At 34.7% G+C, this 16,250-nt stretch overlaps 1 protein-coding gene across 1 annotated transcript in view; it reads right to left on the bottom strand.

Annotated features, from left to right (window-relative positions):
* B73 (molybdopterin biosynthesis CNX1 protein / molybdenum cofactor biosynthesis enzyme CNX1 (CNX1)) overlaps positions 1 to 8,875 on the bottom strand; it is a 255,040-nt gene extending 246,165 nt beyond the window's left edge. The window contains exon 1 of the mRNA XM_089789691.1: positions 8,648 to 8,875. The gene's annotated coding sequence lies outside the window, so the exon portion shown is untranslated. The remainder of the gene's footprint in view (positions 1 to 8,647) is intronic.
* Positions 8,876 to 16,250: the final 7,375 nt, after the last annotated feature.

Raw genomic sequence — 16,250 nt, 5'->3', positions numbered from 1 at the left:
ATGACGAAGAGGTGGAAGTCATTACAACGACATTGTTGCTATTCCCACAGCATGCACTCTCGATGACAACAAATTTGGTCCCTATAAGTACGCTCAGTGCACACATCCTAGGATTTGGACAGCTTAAACAACCAATAGTGATGACCCCTATCATAGTAGCGGCTCAGTCGATTGCAACAACCCCGACCATTCCGGAGGTCGTGGCTACAGTTCAAACAGAGTCCCACCCATCACTGCCTATAGCCTTGCCAGACGAGGTGATGGAGATACCAACACAAGAGGTTCCTAAGAGTTCAGGGACACTGCAGGTCAAATTGGAGGCAATGGGATCCAATGCGATGGTCACTATAGATAATGCATTATTGGCTACCAGTGAGGGTACTGCAGCACAGGACTTGAGTGAGTGGAACTTGAGTGTGTACTTGAGTAGGAGATTCAGCATTAGACCAGTAACACCGACATCTAGCACTCTCTCACCTATGAAAGAAGTATCTCAGGCGATGGACCCTCTAGCCCCACCAAAGGAGAGTCATCCTACCATTGCAGTTGAGCTACCACCCCCACCTCCGACGAGAAGAATTGCAAAGAGGATATTAGAAGCAGTAGCCGGCGATGGCCACGGAGGACCCCACATCATCAGGCCCCTCAACAACTCTAAGGGAGGGTGTTGAGATGTACTGAGCGGACATGGTGACTCGAGGTCGTCAAGTAGTGATTTCAGCACAGGCGCATGCTTTAGAGGCAGTAGTGCAGGAGTTGGAGCAAGTTTTGTCATTCATGCGGGTTGGTTGTCCAGTGGCCTTCTCAGTATGTTTTGAGGCACGAGGATGGCTGAACATAGAGACCCCAAAGATGTGACAAGAGTGGACTACCAAGAAGCTTGTAGTAGAGAGCAGAGTTGAGAATTTGACACGAGATATAGTACAAGTTAGTCATGGTAGAAGCCAGTTTAGTCGCGCAACAGTCAGCTTGGGAGATAGAGTGGGCGCAATCATTGCTGAGAGGGAATAAGAGAAGGCAACATTCGTATCTCAGTTGGGGACGCGAAGAGGGAGTCGAATGCAAAAGAGGTGGAGCTCTGAAATATAGCTAAGATGATGAAGAGAGCATTAGAGCTTCCAATGTAGGCTAAGGTGGATTTGAACACTCGAACATAGCAAGTGCACGAGTTGCAGGCACAGCTAAACGAGTTACGAGCACAAAGGACGGCTACTACACCCACTTCACCAGGGGCGCACCATTCTCAGTTCTTGTCTTGATGTACTTAGTAGTTTAGTTGCTCTATTTTGTCATCTGGAGACGACTTTTCTTTTGAGGGGGATGATGTTGTCAGTAAAATTATACTACAACCAACGAGATTAGTTAGTGTCTAAAAGGTTGCGTAACGGTTGAGTCACCCCTTCAGGACATATATGTACATCGTCCGAATGGACTTATGAAACATCATTGTACTCGTGATTGTATACTCTGCTTATATGAATAGAGTATTATCTTGTTATGTGTTACATTCTAGTCTCTTAATGCAATAAGTATCTATTTACCCTATACGGTAGACATGCTGCAGATATAATTCATTTGATGTGGGCATGTTTATGTGTGAAGCTTGGTCACTATAACATCAATTTTATCCTATCAGAAACAAAGAAGAATTCACAGGCATCAATATTAGTAATTAATGAGTGAAATAAGTAAACAATTTGTGAGTCATTAAGGAGATCATCTTTTCAAATGCCAAGGTGCATACCCACTCAAAAGGGAATTAGTGCATCGGTGAACAGATCTATTCCTTCAAAACAGCGGGTAAAGAATTCAGATTTACTACAAAGATTTTGTAAGTGAGGTTTCCCTCTTGACTATCACACGTGACAACCATTATTTATGAATCAATAATCTCCAACATAAGTATGCATAAATAGCATTTGATATATAAACCAGAAACTATTATATTAACAAAAGACATTAGTGATGTTAATACAAATTTCATTAAGGCCTGCAAGGAACAATAGAAGCCACTCACATGATTGTCATAGAAGAAACATTATACTTGGGAACATGATTCATATTCTCCATTACATAGCACAATCATAGAGAATAGATGGAGCTGTAAACATGAGGAATTGCAGAAATTGCCCAATATTTAATAACATCTTATATAAGGGACATTAAACCGTTGTGAAGAATATTAGATATATTTTATAACCTCTATTCCTCCCCATTGATCCTTCTTACCCGTTTATATCTTTTGTGCGTAAGGGTCCACATATTCGCCATGTCTAACCTTTCCAATGGCCACACTCTTTCACAAATACCACCCTTCAAAAGGGTCACAACCCTCCGTCATTGCTGCCCCTTTGGAAGTTGCTTCCATTGATCCTTCCTTGATTCCTATGCTACCTTTATGCATATCAAAAATCACTATGATTACCTTCCTTATGATGATCTCTTCACCCATGCCTTCAACAAATAACGTTCCCTCCTATTCATATCTTCGTGATGGGAGTCACAAACTTTCATTATCACAACCTTTCGAGAGAGTTACAACCCTTCATCCTTTATGCCCTTTAAAAGAGTCACAATCATTCATTGATTCTTTCCACTCCAATCTTCTTCCATTACTCCTTCCTTAGTGCCCACGTCCTTTCTTTCCTCTTTTCTCCATTATTTTCTCCCTTTTATATCTTTGTTTGAGGGAGTCATACCTTTTCATTTCATCCCTTTTGACCATAATTATATTTTAACTTAACTCTTTTTTTTTCTTTTTTTTGATCGGTAAATAGTCGAAGCCTAGATTAGTTATTTGTTGTAATTAATTATTTTAATGTGTTATGCGAATTTGAACCCAAGACCTCCCACATGAGAGGCTCACAAGTTACCATTGTGTTGTAGGCTCTTGCCTTTTTAACTTAACTCTTTTATATTCTAATTTAGATTTTATTTATATTCTTTTCATATTTCAATATTATTATTATTTATTATTATATCATATTTCAAAAAGGGGACATCACAACGTATGACACGCTTCTTGGGAGGGGTTGGTTGAGCACAACGAAGGCTCAAAAGGGTACACTTCTAACTGTGTATGTGTATATAATAGGTAGGTATGTGTGTGTGTGTGTGTGTATAATAGGTATGCCAATGTATTCAACAATTAGAAGAGGAATGCACTCTCAATCAAGAGTAAAGAAGTACATTGTCAACCTAAGAAATCAAGCAATGAGCAAAGTTGGTATCATTTGAATCAAAGTCTAAAGATGAAGAGTCGTGTATGAATGAAGTAAGGAAAGCCATGGAATTAAACGATGTATGGGTGCTCGAGTTAGAAGATTTTGTTGAAGACAAAACAAGTTCCCTGAATGGACTATTTCACTAGCAAATGGAGCACTATGAGGCATCCCCCTAAATGTGTAATTTCCTTGAAGTCGCAACTCTTTGTGAAGAGCAATCTTCTAAAGTTATAGACTATAGATGTGAGAGTACAAAAGAAGGTCAACGGAAACCCAATTCAAGTTGGAAATTCACAGGAAAAGGAGGAAATCAGGAGAGATGAAAAATGGAAAGAAAAAATAATGAAAACTAGGAAGAGGTCATTACTTAATTCATATTCTCGAGAAATGAATGTTTATTCTTGGCAGAAGCAGTGGAAGGTAGTTTTGATGGCTAGAGAAGTTCACCCACTAACCTCCATACAAAGTAGAATACTCTTTGCATGAATTGGGAAGTGTCAACATCATTGCACTATACAAGTTATAACATATACTACCACTCCGTTGCCATCACTATACAACATGTACGGCAACTTTGTTCACTACATGTGGACTTATAAAGATTTTATATAGTTTTTGTGAACTCTAGTATAGAATGTGAAGTTATTGTCGTTGTACAATCCTTGTAACTCATGTACAACGTACAATCTGGTCTATATGGCAAGTTCACAGTCGCTAAAATGCTTACTATACGGCCAACTGACTTTGTCAATCAATCGCAAACACTCACATGCAAAGCATCTTTTTTGCGTGGCATACAGACTCCTGACATACAAACTCTGCAGTATGGCATTTCCCATGAAATTTGAGGCAAATATATGGCATATGGATCCCTCAAAGCAATGTACGGACTCCTCTAAATGAGAAATTGGGATATGTGTTTCCGGCAAGATTTGACCTATCCCGGAAACTTAGAAACTTCCAAAAACCTTTGCCTTGGCTGTCCCATAAAATTAATGTTTCAGTTTTGATAACTTGTTTGATTTCCACTGTCATGTGTTAAATTATTTAACACAAACATTATATGTTAAGTTTCTATATTTATATTAGCATACTTTATTCATGTTTTTATATGAACATTGAACATTTCCCAATATATTTTGAATTTTCCCTATTTTTTATATAGCTATTCCCAATATCGTCCCCTGCTTCGAGGGAAAAAAATCATCTCAGAAACCTATTTCCCATCCCCTCGTCCTAGAAACTTCAAGTAACATAGTGTGCAACACTATCATTGTCGCATATTGTACAACATAGATCAGGGTTTCTCACACATTTTGCAATCTTGTCGTACAGTGTATGAGAGCACTCAATGCACTATCCCTTGGGTTTTTCCTACTGGGTAGAGAGGACAAAACTAAACTCACTATCACTCATCTATGTCGTACAAGGCACAAAAGACAACCTTGGTTTTGTCATACAATGTTCAACTACTTTGCATCGAGTACTTTGTACAAGTAATGGGTCTAGTATGTTCGTGAAGGACTTGGCAGTAGCATTACACCTTGGCAGGACTATAATGTGGTCAAGCCATTGGGTGCAATGGCATTATAAGTTCAAAATCGTACAACTTCCACAACTTTTGCATCATAATTTTGACATGAGATCTCAACTTTTGGGCTTCTTCAACATTATTCACTGCATCCTAAAAAGTCACAAAAATGATACGCACAGTAGAGTTCTGTGCAGATTTAAAGGTCTTCATTTGGTCTTGGCGGTAGGGGCATTGCCCCTCAACCTTGCCCTATATCACGAAAGGGACCACACCCTGAGCGATGCCCCGTAGCCTTGCTGAGGCCGCTACCCCTCAACCCTACTGAGCGCTACCCCAGACCCCCACAAGGGGCCTTGCTCCTTGACCCCACTAGGGACCCCATTTGATTTTTTAAGTATACTACGGTGTTAAGTTTGCAAAGTACAAGACATTGTCTACAGTCTTTCCACTAGTCTTCCCAAATATTACTTGATGTATACTCGTCGTCTGGAATCTTATTTTTTTCTTGAGGTGGTGGGGGGGAGGTGATAGGAGGGATGATGTAATCAGCATACAATGCCTATTGCTATGTTTAATTATATTGGTTATCGTGAATGTGGTAATTGTCCTTGTTAAGTGTATTATTACTCGAGCCGCTGTGAGTGTCGATTGGTTAATGGTTGTGTCCCTCTTGGTATCGTTGGGTCCTTTAAATATGTTGTGTACTGCCAAGCAAGGTAGTATGGTGTAGTTGTATGAATTGTAATCCTTGGCAGACCATCGATGCTCTTCTTCTCTGTAATGAGTTTATGAGAAAACAAAGACATTTTTACTCTTGTATTTGGTACGTGTTGCCATCCTTGTTATTATTTTATGCATATAATTTATCAAATGTAGCAATAAACAACCATTTCTTCACGCAAAGAGAAAATTGAAGAAGATTGAATGGAATCTTTCCTTGGTTAGAGAAAAGATTAACCACATAGTATGAAAAAATTAGGTTAAGCCAATTATTCAAGGAATTTGCATCTATCTTGCCTTCAAACATGGGGATGTTTGATGAGCTCAAGCTTTACACTCAAAGGGGGCGGTGAATGAGTATAAGACAATCTTTTTTAAATTTTCAACTTAACAACCATAGTAATAACAATAGCACAACATCAACAATTAAGAACACAACATTTATGTGAAAAACTTTTTAGAAGAAAACCACAGCAAAGATTGATTATATAGAATTTATTACAAACTTTGTAGGCACCAACCTATTGGAGAAACCAGTCCTTGTTATCCTTTGAAGGCACCAACTAATTGGACACACCAATCCTCACAAGTGACCACCAACTCAGAAAAAGACACCAATCTGAGGTGCCAACCTCTTCTGTACGAGGCAACAACCTCCAAAATATTTCCCTTTCTTGAATTTGCTCCTTCAATTTATGGTGATCACATATGCCTTCCTCACAAATCTGTTTTTATTATATATTCATTCTTTTTGTCATGCAAGGGTGCTTGAGTTAAAATGATATATCTCCTTGTCCCACTCTCGCATCCTCTATCTCTCACAGTTCTGCTCATGCATACATTCCCGTGTACAATTATACTCGCAAGTATATCATTTTCACAATTCTACATATGATCCTCTTTTCAAATCTGTTTAAACATATTTATGTGTCCACTGTTATTAATTCTGCTTTGAAAATGGACTGATATATCCTATTTTCTACTTGCATTCCAACACCCATCTTATCCTCCTCTTATAGCATGTCATTCCTCTTCAAGAGCAGCTACTATTCAAAAAGTACCAATCCTCCCAAAAGAGACAATTCTTCAAAACGGACAACCTATTAATAGTAGATTTGATTTAATTTAATTTCCCTAAATGGGCTGAACATTCCAAAGAATCAGTGTCTTGTTGTGGATGCTAACACTAGGTACTTAGCCTTTATCAAAACATTATACTTATTTCTTCAACAGTGATTTCTCAATGCAATCGGCCAGTATGCTTTCCTGTTAATATATAATCAGCCACCACTTACATAGGTAAATAAAATTCCCCAGGGCCCAAGACATGAATAGGTTATTTCACATCAGTGACAACATTTTCAACAATATCTAGATCGAATTGTACCATGTATGTAGTGTGAACACCAAACAGTTGCTCTGAATTGGAAGGTTTTGGACCTATCTGAAGAGCAGCAAGAATTTACCAACAATACACACTCTTTCACAGGCATGATGTTCCTCCAATTCTTCTCACTGTCTTTACAATGTGTCCTCTACCATTTTCTAGGAAATCTCTAGGGGTGGCTTCATTAGTGATTTATCTCCTGCCTAACCATGTGTAGGACACTATGACAAAGGGTCACAAGATTTAGCCCCGACTCTCAGTATTAGACCCCATATGAGTGGGCACACAATTAGAGACAAAGTTTTAGAAGCCACTGCAATATCACTTGGAAACAATATGAAGCAATGTAGCTCTAATAACATTGGTTTAGGACCCAAGGTAAAATCTAGTAAACAAACCAATCAATTGGATTCAATAAGGTTATGCATGGGAACAAGTATGTACATAATAGAGATTTAAATATGCATGGTGCGAAAGAACAAGGAAAACAGAGAAGACAATTGAGAGCTGAACTAGAACTATTATAGCAAGTTTGTATTATGTTACTTCCGTACATTATATGTGAGAAAAAATGTGTGTTATTGATCTCCTCATCTGACCAACTACAAAGATTAGCTATGACTGTTATCATACAAAGAGGGAGGAAGATGAAGCATAAGTTGGCAACAAGACACTTCATATTCTACTTCAACCATCACAACCACTCATAACCTCCGAAGATCAGTCAAATCTTGCAAAACTATAGAAGTTGAGTCAGTACATGCAAGCAGTTTAGAACATGGGTGCTAAGCTAGAAGCTGAACATGCTGATAACACAACAAAGGCCGCCATGAAACACCTTATGGATTTGTGGCATAATTGAGTGACATAGATCTTCCCAGATCAAGGTGGCCGAGTACTTCTTGCCCAAGCCCAAGTGGGGTGACCAATTCTTACTTCAGCAATATCTTGGCTGGGCAGGCACTCATCCTTTCAGAAAGAATACACACAGAGGAGAAAAAAGATATACAGAATTTTCTCAGGCCAACATCCCAACAGGTTTAATCTATAAATACTTCCATCATATAAAGTTTGTGATATGAGATAATAGAAAAGGAAAATATTAGTTTGATATATGTAAATAATACATACATGTCTTGGCTGGGCAGACACTCATCCTTTCAGAAAGAATACACACAGAGGAGAAAAAAGATATATAGAATTTTCTCAGGCCAACATCCCAACAGGTTTAATCTATATATACTTCCATCATATAAAGTTTGTGATATGAGATAATAGAAAAGGAAAATATTACTTTGATATATGTAAATAATACATACATGTACACATTCATACATACATATAGATAGATTTACATCCATTGCTTCGCATGAAACAAACGATGTGTCCAAACAGCTGACAACCATTCCTATAGGCTATCGCATTCACGCTAAAACATGTAACGCGAGCATCTACCAACTGTAGTTCACAGGGGCCAAACCCTTACATTAACTAATGCAGTGTGCTTGCGGACTATTATCGATGATTTACGGTAAAATTATATTCGGAAGACGGTAAATCTCATTTTTTAAATTTCATAATCCACCCAAACACAGCCAATAAGCTCAAAAAACCCATTATTGCTTAAAACTATGAGCCAAAAGCTTTCTTGATATTCCAAGCTACTTTTTCAATGGATTATAACAGATTTTATGAATTTTCAGAGGCTCTTTATATAGATTATATCCTGCCCTATTATTGGATTACGAAAAGAAAACTAAAGGAAGTTTAAGCTAACCATACCTCTGTAAATCCTCTCCGAAATTAGAATTGATGCGAGACAAATTCCATAAATGAACAAGCTATTATTTTCGATAGATGAATTTTCCCTTTTCCTGTGCAACTACTGAGAAATATTTCTCTTTCACCATCTTTTGCTGGTGTTTAGAAATTTTTGCTCGCGCTTTATTTTCTCACTATCTCATGCCGACTTCGCAGTCTGGAGCAGGAATTTTATGGAATGGGTTCGACATAATCTTAGCAAGTCTCCCGGAATATATTGTGCATGTTTGACAGTCGACTATTTCTAAAATCTGCTGCTACCAAATTTTGACTTGGCACGAAAAGATTTGCCGTACATCATGGTAGAAGAAAAAACCAGTAAATGGGCTGAATCAAAAGGCATAAGAGCAAAAGGGCAATTTAGACCGAAACATTTTACTATTGTCACGGCATCATTCTTATAGAGAAAGTTTGGGACACTCAAGGGGCTCAGGGTTCTGTGGTTTTGTGGACTTGTTTCTGTCGTTTTGTGGACTTTAAAAAAGCATTTGACACAGTGTCATATAACAAATTTTAAGACAGAATGGAAGAGTTGGAAGTTCCTAAAGAACTTAGGTCTGTTATTCACAGATTGTATGAGCAGGTCAAAGCTAAAATCAGAATGACGGAAGGGCTATCAGAGAATTTTGGCAGCAATATCGAAGTTAAGTAAGGGTGTCCGCTATCTCCAACATTATTTGGGCTCTATATTGACAAGTTAGAAGAATGGATAAACAAGACCAATGGTGAGGGGATACAGCTGGCCCACTTTGTGATAAGATTGCTCTTATATGCAGACGATCTCATAATACTTGCTAGAATGGCTAAAGGTTTGAAAGAACACTTGAAAGCACTAGATAGTTTTTATCATGAAGTGAGAATGCAAGTGAAAACTAGCAAAACCAAAGTTATGATCTTCTCACTGAAGAAGAATAGGGGTATACAGGATGAGCTCCTATTTGAGGGTAACTCTCTTGAGATTGTGGAGGAGTACAAATACTTGAGCATAGATTTTCATAACAAACTCAATTGGAATACATGCAAATCAAAAAAGATTCAAGGGGGTTGGAAGGCATTATATTCTTTACAAAACAGGTGTAGGAACACAGAATTATTATGGAATTGGACAACCATGAAAACTCTTTTTGGTTTGTTGGTCACTCTGATTATTCTATATGTATGTGAAGTGTGAGGTGGTAGTATGTTCGAATAGAAATGACGATAGGTAGAAAGAATTCAAAAACACTTCATCACATGTAATCTCTTATTGGCGGATGTGGGTTCCTTTCCGTTAGAAGTCGTTGCATTAGTTTAGATGCTAAGCTATTTAAAGAAAAACCAAGGTTTAGAAACACATTGCTCGCCCAAGCTAGTCGTAGAGGAAAAACTTTTTAGACAGAAAAGCACATGGATGAAGCAAAATGACAAATGGATGTGAAAGTGGGATATCAACATTCATACTTGCCCGGATAACATTAAAGAAATAAAGAAGTTTGTCATGGAATATTTTTGCAATATTTTATGGACAAGGCACGTAGGGTGGAAAAAATCTTATTACATTAAAGAATTTAATACCACTTCTAGTCATGATGAAAAGGCCTATATAAGAGCACCTATTAATTGGAAAGCAAAAATGTTGATGGCATAACTCAAAACTAGTTCACATGGGTTGTGATGTGAAACTGGTAGATAGCAAGTTCCAAAGGAAGAGTGGGCAAATAGAACATGTTTATTTTGTAATATGGGAGTAGTAGAGACAGAGCAACACTTTGTCAAGGATTGCCTGGCATATAGTGACATCAGATCTAGTTATACAGAGATATTGCAGAATAAGGACTTCAACTACTTATTCGAGAAAGATCAAGTGAAGAGAACAATGACTCTAATTATCAAACTTCAAAAGGAGAGACAAGTTAACCAAAACTTTGCAGCTAGATTAGTTTTGCTCCTGCCTTGAGGGGGTGATTGTGTGGGTCCCATAGGCTACTTTAGCCTCGTAAACATCATTAATATCTATCATATCATAGGCTAGCTAAGTACTATTGTATCATCATTGCTCATTAATTATAATTTTTTATATTTATATTTTATCATAAAAAATTTATATTTTTATATTTTTTAATTCTTTTTATGTATGTTGAATCGTTAATAAGTATTTAAGAATTATTTAGATGTTAAAAAATATAATTGATATAACTTTTTATTATAAATATATTATAGATAAGTTGATTAGTTATAGTATTTTTTATAAAATTATAATAATATTTAATTAAATTTTATAGATATTATTATTTAGTTTTTTAATAAATGATTAATTACTTTAAAATATTTTTTATAATAAAATAATTTATATAATAATATTTTGTTGAAAATATTTGATAATTGTAAGATATTAATATTATAATATATCTTATTTGTAATTTAATTATTTATTAATATCTACATATTTAAAATTAAAGAAAAATGGCGAGCTCTACACTCTTCGCAAAATTAGCAAATTTGGTGAATTCTTATTTTTAAAGACCAAATATGCTTTTAAGGAGATACTGTGAACAAGTAACCAAATTGGTGTTTTATCAATGCCTACAAACCAAAATAAATCAAACCCTAAATCCATGAAACAAGAGGTAGAAAATCTAGGTTGAAACAACAACCACATGTTTTTTCAAAAATCAGGTATTCAAAAATAGAGAGCGAAGCAAAACAGAAAGAAAATGGATGGATCCCTATTATTTGAAAGAAAAACCATCTTGTGCATACATCTAGAGAGTTTAACCATAAACTTGGAAAAATCTTTGAAGCAAATCAAATTCCCCTTGGACATCCATAGTTGCTTCACCAAAACAACCTTAACCCTAGTTTTGCAAAAATCAAAAGTCATACTTATATTCCCCCTCACCGTAGATATCGTACCCCCTGTTCTAACCCTGTTGTAATACCTAACCCCCATATTCATAAATAGCATTTTAGGCGAGCATTTTAGAGAAGATTTTATATCAATCCCCTTTTGTCTCTTTAATGCATACTCTGTTAAGTTTATCAAATGGGAACCTAATTTCGATGAATCCATAGCAAAAAAAATATTCAACTCCAACTAGGATATCGATAGACAAAATACCTCCAAAAATTAATTATTTGGATATCATCAAATGGATTGGATCTTCTTTAGGAAATCTCATAGAATTAGAAGCAAATTTTAACAAGAATAACAACATAAAAATGCTAATTAATCTGGAAATAGGTCACAATGAATTCCAACCCATAAAAATAATAACTAATAGATCCTTATATAATCTAAATATTGCTAGATATGAACAACATATTAAAATAGATAATCATCAAATATCTAATCTTAAAACCCCAACTCCAACATCTCATTTACAAGAAGTATTTGCAATGATAAACATCAAAACAACAATCTACAATTTAAATAGAGGCAAGAACATCGAGATGATGAAAAAAGAGGAGAGTTTGGTAAGGGAAGCTACAAATTATGAAGGCTATACAGACAAGGAAGATCGCAATGTAGAAGAAATTGAAGAAGGGGGACTTATTGCAAACAACTAGCATACTTCAATAAATAAAAACTTACTAATATTGCAGGTAGTGCAAGAAAACATAGATCAAAGTATGACCAAATTCAACGTGATAGAAGAAAATATGCTCCTAATGCAACAATGTGAGGAATACATCAAACAAAACCTATTTATAGAAGACATCAAAAGTAATTTGGCACAATACATGAGGCTCACTCATGACATTCTACTCATTCAAAATGACATAAGTGATCAAATTACAATATGGGAAGAAGTCCATAAGGATCACAAGACAAAAGATCAATCTTGAATGATGAGAACAGAGGAAGAACATGATACAATCATTTATACAGAGGCCAAGCAGAACAAATCTGAGGAAAAAAAAGAAGACAACCATCAAAATTTGGACTTCAATAATCAATATAAGAACAACAATTCATAGCTAGAAAAGGAAATGACAAAGCTGGAAGAAGAAACTCCAAAAGTTGCAGAGGGTAGAATTCAGTCAAATCAAAACTCCAATGACATGATTACTCAAGTACCACTAGACAGGGTAAATGATATAATCTCCATCGCTTCTAAATCATAGGCAAATTCTCACTTTCAAGATAACTCCCTAGTAGTTTCAGAATCAATAATATATAAGGAACTAACTACATATAGAAAAAGATCAAAAGAGTCTAGGAAGAAATACAATAAGTTTTGGAAAACTCCCCAAGATGGGAAAGACCCATTTGCAAAGATAGATAAAGGTAATAATTAGAGTTGGAATCAGATTCCTCTGGAAGTAGAAAACTATATCAATGAGAATGGGATTGAAACTTTAGATTTTATGGGTAATCCAAAGGCTAAGGAATTCTAGGGAAAATTTAGGGTACAAGAACAAGACAATTTCCAACAACAAAGAATAATGGAGATTCGAGAAAAATGGAGGAAACTAGATGAAAGAAAGAAGTCATATCTAAATGAACAAATAATGAAATAAAATGGAGAAGAAAGAATCTCAGAAGACAGGTCAACTGAAAAAATCCTAGACAATGCAAGAAACAATAGAGATTCTCTTGGACTAGCATGTAATATGGAAGGAATTAGTGTCCCACGTTGTGGCAAACTAAATAAAAAATGAGGAAGGAATTTTTTAGCTGAATTAAGAGCAACTATTGGAAAAGTAGAGAATTAGAAAATGAGCCATGAAATATTAAAAATTGGGAAGGGGAAGATCCTTCCCATAGGACAATGAAGTTGACAACATGGAATGTTAGGGGATTGGATGCTTGTAACAAAAAATGTTTATTACAAAATAACTTAACCCTATTTGAATCAGAGATAATTCCTTAATTCAAGAAACAAAATTAAGTAAAACTGAAGAAGAAAAATTAAATAGAAAACTCGGGTTATGAAAATCTAATATGGTAGAATTTGACGGTGCCTCAAGTGGTATAGGGATCATATGAGATCCCAAGAAAATAGAATAACAGAGAATAATAGTAGATGCAAACTAGATGGGAGGTAAGATAAAGAGTTTTAAAGACAATCTACATTTCAACATGATCAATGTTTATGGACCAATATCAACAACCAATTAAAAATCATTATGGAACAACTTAAGCACTTATATAAACAGTCACAGTAACAAGTTTTTTTTTATTGGAGGAGACTTCAATGTGATATTATCCTTAGATGAAAAAAGAAGAGGTGTACAAATATTGTCTTAGGTTATGATGGATTTTAGAGATTGGTTCTCTAAGGATAGTATTATCAATTATTCCCCAATAAATGGACAATTTACTTGGTATAACAAAAGGAAGAACTTTTGTCAAGTAACAAAAATATTGGATAGATTTTTCTTCAAAGGGGATCTCAACGCATTCAATCATACAACTCAAATAGTAATTCTTCCTTATGCAGGTTCAGACCACTATCCAATTCGACTAGATTGTATACTATTTCCAAGCAGGTCTCCCGAAATATATCCAATATGTTTGAGAGTCTACTATTTCTAAAATATGCTACTACCAAATTTTGACTTGGCACGAAAATTTTGCAGTATATTATTATAATTGTCACTGGCTAACTAAGTACTATTGCATTATCATTGTTTGTTAATTAGAATTTATTATATTTATAATTTATCATAAATTATTTATATTTTTAATTCTTTTTATTTTTAAAAATTATTTTTAAAATATCAATGAAAATTTCTATTTGATGTATGTTGAATCGTTAATAAGTATTTAAGAATTATTTAGATGTTAAAAAAATTAATTGATATATTTTTTATTATAAATATATTATAGATAAGTTGATTAATTAGAATATTTAAAATAAATTATAATAATATTTAATTAAAATTTATAGATATTATAATTTAGTTGTTAATAAAATGACTAATTATTTTAAGATATTTTTAATAATGAAATGATTTATATCATTATATTTTTTTGAAAATATTTGATAATTGTTAGATATTAATATTACAATTATCTTATTTGTAATATAATTATTTATTAATTTTTAAATTAATTACAATACATGTAAGTTTAATTTAAGTTATAGTTATAATTAAATTACATATATTATTCAAACTTTAAACGCTCACTTGAGGAAAACCCAGAAAGAGGAAGGATCATTTTCATTATGGGATGGATTAATAAAAAAGAATTGGAAAAACCTAATTAATCCTCCACTTATTTACAAAAAGAAGAATAAAGAGGTGAGGGACAAATGTAGATGGATCCCACCTCCGACTAGGTGGACCAAATTAAATTTTGATGGACCCTCAAGAGGCAATCCAAGTACTGTTGGAATAGGATGTATAATTAATAATGATTCTGGCAAGTGGATCACCAAAAGGGCTAAAGCCATAGGATCAACCACTAACAACCTTTCTAAAATAGAAGCTCTGCAAGAAGGTCTCCAAATTTGCCTAAATCTAGGTTTATCAAAACTTATTTTTGAAGGAGATTCATAGATTGTACTAAATGCCATTAGGAAAAGGAAAATGCCTAATTGGGTTTTAAACTCTAAACTAGAAGAAGTACTAAATATTCTAGACCACTTCAAAGATATTTAGATTCTTCATATCTTTCGAGAAGGTAACAAAAAGGAAGATCAACTAGTAAATAAGGGAGCCAATGATGTAAATATTTTAATATATAAGGATTAATAAGGTAATCAGGAATCAAACAACCATACTAACATAAACGGATTTAGGAAAACTACTCTTTAATAGGGATTCAATCAACACTGTTAGGGTCGAGTTGGTAATATAGGTGGATATTATATTAGAATTTAAGTAAGAGCATTCTTAAAATGTACTACTGATCAATAATTTTTGATATAATGTTAAAGGAAAGAAACATAGGAATCTCCAACCAGGAATTCAGGTATCCAAATCAATGTTTTTAATTAATAGTGCTAACATTCACTTTGAGTTGCATTACTAATCAATGGGTTAGCTAGATGTTATCACTCCATCTAGGATTGCTAAAGAAGAGTCAACTATAAAGTATATATAGATCTGCTCGAAGCAATCACTCTCATCTCAGACACTGAAGAGCTCAAATGACCGTTATAGAGATCATTGGAGCCTGTATAACTCACAGAAGAAATTAAACTTTTATATTGTACTCAACAACAAAAATTGGAAATTGGTGACTACAATATGCCCCTTTTAATAATGTAATAATAAAGGACTATGGTCCTAGGCAAGACTAGAGGTCTTCTTCTCAGTTCTTTCCTACCAGTGCCTGTTTGAACGAAGATACTCTATTGTATTTTTTTTTTTTATTAAATTAATATGATCAAAGGCTTCGATTGTTTATTGATAAAAAAAATAAATTACATATATTATTTTTATTTAAAAATTATCTAACTAACAATCAACTAATTATAATAATTACGCCAAGAGGCATAAGCTTACAATCGTAGTAGACCTCCACTATAGGAGGCCAACAAATGTAATGGTGTAAGAAAAAAGAATTGCTTTGCATTCCATACCAATAGTTGTATAGAGGCTTCATTGCACCAGTTGTTGCTCCATTACATAC

The sequence above is a fragment of the Cupressus sempervirens genome, chromosome 1 (assembly GCF_028749045.1).
Source record: "Cupressus sempervirens isolate cs-2001-9-10 chromosome 1, ASM2874904v1, whole genome shotgun sequence".
Classification (NCBI taxonomy): Eukaryota; Viridiplantae; Streptophyta; class Pinopsida; order Cupressales; family Cupressaceae; genus Cupressus; species Cupressus sempervirens.
The sequence above is the reverse complement of the archived record's forward strand: the minus strand, read 5'-3'. Positions and strand labels throughout refer to the sequence as shown.